This window comes from Elephantulus edwardii, unplaced genomic scaffold (assembly GCF_000299155.1).
Source record: "Elephantulus edwardii isolate Elephantulus edwardi_28Jun2011 unplaced genomic scaffold, EleEdw1.0 scaffold00062, whole genome shotgun sequence".
Classification (NCBI taxonomy): domain Eukaryota; kingdom Metazoa; phylum Chordata; class Mammalia; order Macroscelidea; family Macroscelididae; genus Elephantulus; species Elephantulus edwardii.
This window is the reverse complement of record NW_006399812.1, coordinates 16,064,039-16,070,819: the sequence shown is the minus strand read 5'-3', so window position 1 is coordinate 16,070,819 and position 6,781 is coordinate 16,064,039.

Here is a 6,781-nt window from a genome sequence, read left to right as displayed (position 1 = left end):
TGTTCTGGGATTCCCATTCTTCTCAGAGTCAGCCACAGTTTGTTATGATCCACGCAGTCAAATGACTTTGCATAATCAATGAAACACAGATAGACATTCTTCTGGCATATACTATAAATATATCTCTGTTTTCTGTGTATATATTCTTGTTGATGTTAGGTGCCAATGAGTTGAGTATGATTCATAGTGACCCTATGAACAAAAGATCAGAACCCCATTCTATCCTGTGCCATCCTCATACTTCCTGACATGCAAGAGTCAGTGGTTCAGATTCACTAAGTTTCTCCAGTTCCCTCTTACAAAACTTACAGCCTCAGAAACCTGATGGAGGGTCACTCTAAGTTGGAATCGATGAAGTGGCAGTGGATGTAGCTTGGTTTGGGTACCATCATTATATGCTTATTCACCATTTGTGTATCTTCTCTTAATGAATGTCCATTCATACCCTTTGCCCATTTTTAGATTGGGCAGTTCCTCATTTTTATTTCTGAGCTGGTTCTTTCTATGTTCTAGAAAGGAAGCCTTCACCAGACATGTGAATTACAAATGTTCTTTCCTGTCTGACAGACTGTCTATTTTCTTGATCATATCTTTTGATGAACAATCATTTTCATGTTGATGAAGTACAATTTACCTATTTTTAATTATATTGCTCATGTTTTCCGTGTCTATGAATCTATGTGTAAAACTAAGGTCATGAATAATTGTATAAGACACGATGTATGGGAATGACCATAAGAAACACAGTGTGAATGGGGGAGGGGGCTCGCCAAAAAATGTCAAAATATCCTCATATGTTGACTTAATGGCACCTAACAAGAACAATAATATGAAGTGAACAGTAGCACCCGGGAAATATTCACTCCTTACAATCACCAACCAGACTCGGTCAAAAGAACAGTAGTTGCTCAAGGATAAAGCCCTGAAGACAGAAAGGAGTAGGATGGAAGGACTAATGAAAATGAGCATTGCAGAGAGGAAGTGTGGAAAGCTCCATTACTCCGTGAGTATTGTAATTAATGCAAGAATACTAAATGTGTATGAATGGCTGGATGAAAAACCAAACTGCTTTGTAACCTTTCACTCTAATCACAATTTGAAAAAGAAAGAAAAAAGATGTGTGTTCATTTAAGCCAGTACATTTGTGCTAATTTGTCACAGCAGCAATAGAATCCTAACATGCTGGATGGGACACAGGTTCTCATTTGCTGGTGGCCCTTCCACCTTTCATTCTCTATGTAAATAGGATTCCATTGATATTTCCTCACGGGATGATTGTGATAGCAATTCTGCTGGGATTCTGAGAGCTTACGTCCTGGAATCCCAAGACAAGCCCAGAGGCTGCACGAGTGCCTGAAGGCTGGTGGTTGTTAGGTCATCCAGTCGACTATGACTCACAGTGACCCTAAGAACGACAGATTCACGGATAGGCCTTGCTTTCTCCTGCCCATCCTCATGGTTTCCGACGTACTTGAGCCCATCATTCCAGTCACTCCATCACTCTTTCTCACTGAGGGAGGGTCTTCCTGTCTTTTGCAGACCTTTCCCAGCATGATGACTTTTTACAAGGACTGGCCCTTCCTGAGCGTGCTATCTATAAGCCATGTTCCCAAAGTATGTGAATATGTAAGTTTCCCCGTCCTTGCCTCTAGGGAGCACCCTGGCTGCACTTCCTCGAAGACAGACTTAGGTATTCTTTCAGCAATCCAGGGTATATTCAGTACTCTTCGCTAACACCACAACTCAAAGGCATTGATTCTTCTTCTTTGATCTTTATTCATTGCCCAACTTTCAGATACATGAGAAGCAACTGAAAATACTATGGTTTAGATCAGGGGTACTTTAGTCTTTAAACTGATGTCCTTGCTCTTCAGCACTTTAAAGAGGTCCTTGAAAACAGATTTTTCCCAAAGCAGCACATCTTTTGACTTATCAATGGTTGCTACTGTGGGTGTTGGTTGTGGGTCCAAGTGAAGTTGTAGAAGAGATAATACTGCTGATGTCAGATGGATCTTGGCTGAAAGTAGAGAATAAATATATATGAATGGATAAACATATTTCTAGAAAGGATATTCTGTAATATGCTTCATCTCTCCTTTCTTTTTAGGTCATTGTCATTTCCTCAACAACCTTTGGCTCTTGTAAATAAAAGTTGAGATTATCTTTGAATGAACAACTCATTTGGAAAATAATTTTCTACTCTAAAAGGGAGTTCTAGTGTGAGATTGCATAGGTAGTTCTAGTGGCCTAGTGGCAAGTAGTTATGCTGCCAACTCAAAAGCACACAATTCGGATCCACCAGATGCTGTGTGGGAGAAAGATGGACAAACTCCTTCCACAAGATTTACTGCCTCTGAAAGTTCATCAGAGGGTCAGCTATGGGTGAGTTCAGACTCAATGGCACACAAAAGCAACAATTACTACTTAAGGTGAACTATATTGTGAGGGAGATCTGGTGATGTAGTTCACAGAGCGTCACACTGCTCACCCAAGAGTTCCTCTCCTAGGACATGAGAACTGAAGAAGGTCAGGTGGAGAATGGTACTCTAGTCATCTGATCCCAGGAAGCTTCTCTCTGATGCCAGAGGAATTTGCAGGTCAGTTCAGCAGCTTTAGGCAGAAAGCAAATCTAAAGCACCCTTTGCTTAGTGTCTGCCTGGCTGGAGGCTGCATGCCCAATGCCTGAGCAGGGGTTGGGGTGCTTCCCAGAATGGAGGGAGCTGGGGAAGCCTGAGCGCTGGAGCACAGGGGACAGAGGGAGCCAGGAAGCACACTCCAGCCTTTTGACAGTGCCAGGTCACCCTCTGGGGTGGCATAGGCTTACCCACCTCTGTGTGGCTCACAGCTGGTGCCTCAAAACCCCTCATGAACTGAGCTCACCATGCAGAGGGGAGGAGAGGGCTGTGAAGTGAAGCCAGCAGGAGAACAAAGGAGGCTTTGCTGCAGAGGGAGGTACCTTCCACTCTGGCCTCCAGGGCCTGGGGAAGTGACTCACTGGGCCCCCGGGATGGACCCACCCATGGTGCTCATGGGATTGAGAACGTAGCCTGGCTGCCCAGGCACAAGCCCCGGGCGGGAAAGGGTTGCCAGTCTCCAGCTTTGCTGGGTGAGGCCTCTACCAGCGTCCTCCCTCCCCTCCTTCAGGAAGGCCTTGGGGGTGGCATCACCAGGTGGGGTGACTGCTGCTGCCTGGGGCTGTGGGTGGGATCAACTCTACTCAACCCTCAGTCCTCACTCCCAGGAATCCAGCAGGGTCCTGAGCCCCCAACTCTTGGGAGAAATAAGCTGCTCGCCTTTTGGATTGAGGCCAATGGTTCCACCACATGGTGGAGATGCTGGTGGCGCTGGCGCCTGGGCCTCCAGACCCTGGGGATGAGAACTAGGGGAGCCCAGCACACCAAGGCTTCTCAGGTGTTGCACAATCTCCTCCAATTACGCTTCGTGCACTGTGTGGCAACTGGGCGAGAATTCCAAGACCTTGTACATACTCGTACAAATCTGCCTTCCTGCTGTTTGGCTGCGGGGTGAGGAGTGGCTTTGTGGGCCGGGGGAAACGGGGTGCATTTGCGTCCAAGAGGGTGTGGCCCACGTCCAGAGTGGGAGCAGCTGCTCCTCTCCTGCCCATGCAGACAATTCGCCCAAACCGCAGCTTCCTTGGGAGACCTGGACTGGATCCAGGACACAAAGAAGGAAGCCCTGGCGACATTCTAAACATGAGCTCTGAGCAGAAGGCTTGGCCCAGCGCCCTTGAGCACCAGCTAGGGGTGCACCGCCCCTCCCAGTCCGGGGGAGGGGGTGTGGGGGCCCGTTTCCCTGGGGTAAGGTAGGCATCCTCTAAGGCTCAGCTTGGTTTTGGCATTCTTGTCCCTCCTGGGCTCTGCCCTACTCTTTTAAGACTGTCCTGGTTTGTGATTCCTTGGTAAGGAGGGCCAATGGAAGTTTCACCTGTTAGCATCCTTGGGACATGCTGGGCTCCGGGTCCTGGATGAACACGGTCCCAGCACTGCCCGGAGGCAGAAGGGTGAACATCTGGAACAAAGGTAAAAACCCCATTGTTGTTCTGGTCTATCCCTCTCCTTTGAGTTTCTCTGAGGAACTCCCTCTCACCCCAGGCCTCTCATCAGAATTCCAGGGAGCCTCATCTGCCCTGAAGAAGTGGAGATGAAGCCAGAGAAGTTACTAGCTCTTTGTACAAATCAAAGGTTTTGAAAGGAATCCACTTTTGATGTTCTGATACACTTGAATACTCTGCCTTCTCTTGTAATCACTGGATTCCTGGCATCAGGTCCAGTGAGCCCCAGTGGAGACAGGTGTTTTCTTCCAGGCTCCTGGGTGCAGCACGCAGGGAGCTTTGCTGCTAACACGAGGTCATGCTGCCCTGGTGGTCTGGTCCTCAGCAGCTCCATAAGCGGAAGGTGGACAATCCCCTTCCGTGTGATTTACAGCCTTGGGAATCTGCTGGAGGGTCAGCTATGAGTCAGTTCCGACTCAATGGCAATGAGAAAGAGATCCTTAGAGAATGGACTGGCAGGGGGAAAGTCTATCAGCAAGAAGGGAAGCTAGCCGACCAGTGGAGGAGTGTTGAAGTGTCCACGAAAGAGATGGACTACAGTGGGGGTGGAGGGAGTGATAGAAATAACTGTTTGGAAGTGATAATTTAAAGAGCTTGGCTATTGGGTGGAAAAGAGAATAAGAAACAGGGAAGATGTAATGAAAAGGAAAATACTGATGTCTGCTGGGTCATCATGTGGCCCTTGATGAATAGGAAAGCCAGAAAGAGCAGAAATTCAGAAAAGCAGTTCAGCCTTGCAAATGACGGTGCTACAATCCTAGAAGAGCTACCAGGCTGGGTGTAGGGGCCTGGGCTTCAAGGAGGGAATCTAGGCTGGAGATGCACTTGTGGAAATTCTTAACAAATGGTGGCCTTTAATACCACTCATATGAGACTGGATGAGGCCCCCAAGGGCACAAGATTATACCCAGCTTGACTGTGAAGAAGAGGAGAGAGAGAAGACAGAAGCTAGGAGAGCAATGGGAATTGAGGGAGGGCTTGAAGATGGGAAATAAATGGGAACGATGCAACAGAAAGGACAAGGTCAAAGGCAGAGGAAGAAGGTAGTGAATGGAAGGAGGGCACTAGCTGAGAAGGTAGAATGGATGGGTTCCTGAGCAGGGCAGGACTAGCTGTTGAGCAGAGCCGATGTAGCAAGGCTGGAAGCTGGTACTACGGGCTTACGGACTTGGGGCAGGAAGATCAGTGTATTTCTATCTAGTGGTGCCTTTCTCTCCCTTCCTCAAAACGAAGGGCTTGCTGCAGAAATAGAAAACTATAGCTTTCAATATGGATTACATCTCAACATCAGGAAAGCAAAAATTCTCACCACTGGACCAATAGGTAGTATCAGGATAAATAGAGGAAAATATACAAGTTGTCAGCGACTTAACTTACTTGGATCCACATTCAATAACCTTAATATATGCAACCAGGAGATCAGGAGATATATGGCATTGGGCAAATCTGCAGTCAGGGACGTCTCCAAATTGCTGAGGAACAATGATGTCAGTTTAAAGACTAAGATGCACCTAATTCAAGCCATGGCTTTTCAATCATATGCTAATGACAATCTCATGTTGTTGTTGTTGTTATGTGCCATCAAATAGCTTGCAACTCATAGTGACCCTATGTACCACAGCTCTGAACCGTGCTCTATCCTGAGCCAACTTTATTGTTTCTGACACACCTACTCCCATAAACCCAGTCACTGAGTCAATCTATCTCATCGAGGGTCTTCCTCTCCTGTGTTGTCCCTCCACCTTCCCAAGCATGATGCTCTTCTTTAAGAACTGGTCCCTTGTTGCAGCATGTCCAAAGTATGTTAGATGAAGCTTCAGAATCCTTGCCTCCAAAGAACAGTCTGGCTTCACCTGCTCCAGGACAAACCTGTTTCTTCTCTTAGCAGTCCATGGTACTTCTCCAACACCATGGCTCAAAAGGCATCAATTCTCCTACTTTCATCCTAGTCATTGTCCCGCTTTCTTATGCATAGTGTGTAATTTCGAAGACTATGGCCTGTATCAGGCACGTTAGTCTCCCGACTGACATTGTTGGTCTTCAGTACTCTGGAGATGTTCCTGACAGCCAACATTCCCTGTGCATGTCGTCTTTTGACTTCCTGGCTGCTGGTACTAAGAGTGTTGATTATGGAGCCAAGCAAACGAAAGCTGTTAACAATCTCAATCTCTTCACCATCTACCATGATGCTGTCAATCAGACCAGTAATGAGAATCTTTGTTTACTTGAGGTTAAGTTTCAATCCCATGGACTGCCAAAATAACAAACAGATATGTCTTGGAGAAAAGTGCAGCCAGAATGCTTGCTCCTTGGAGGCAAAGATAACAAAGCTTGGTCTCACAAAATTTGGGCATGCTGGTAGGAGAGTCTATTCCTTGGAGAGAGACAACACGCTTGGAAATGTGGAGGGTCAGCAAAAGAGAGGGTTACCCTTAACCAGATGTTACTGGTTAGAACAGTGACTGAAGCAATGGGCTGAAGAAGGTCAGAGATGATGAGGACGGCACAGGATAGGAAAAGGTTTAGATTTGTTGTTCACAGGGTCGCTGAGTCATACTTGACTTGATGGTACCTAATAACAACCCAAAATGAAGTGGGGCCTCCATAGAAAAGAGAGCTGGAGAATGGCAAAGAACAACTTGCTCATTGCTATTGGCTGGCTTAGGAGTGGCAAACGGGGCACAAAGACCTTCAGGGGCAGCATGGCCC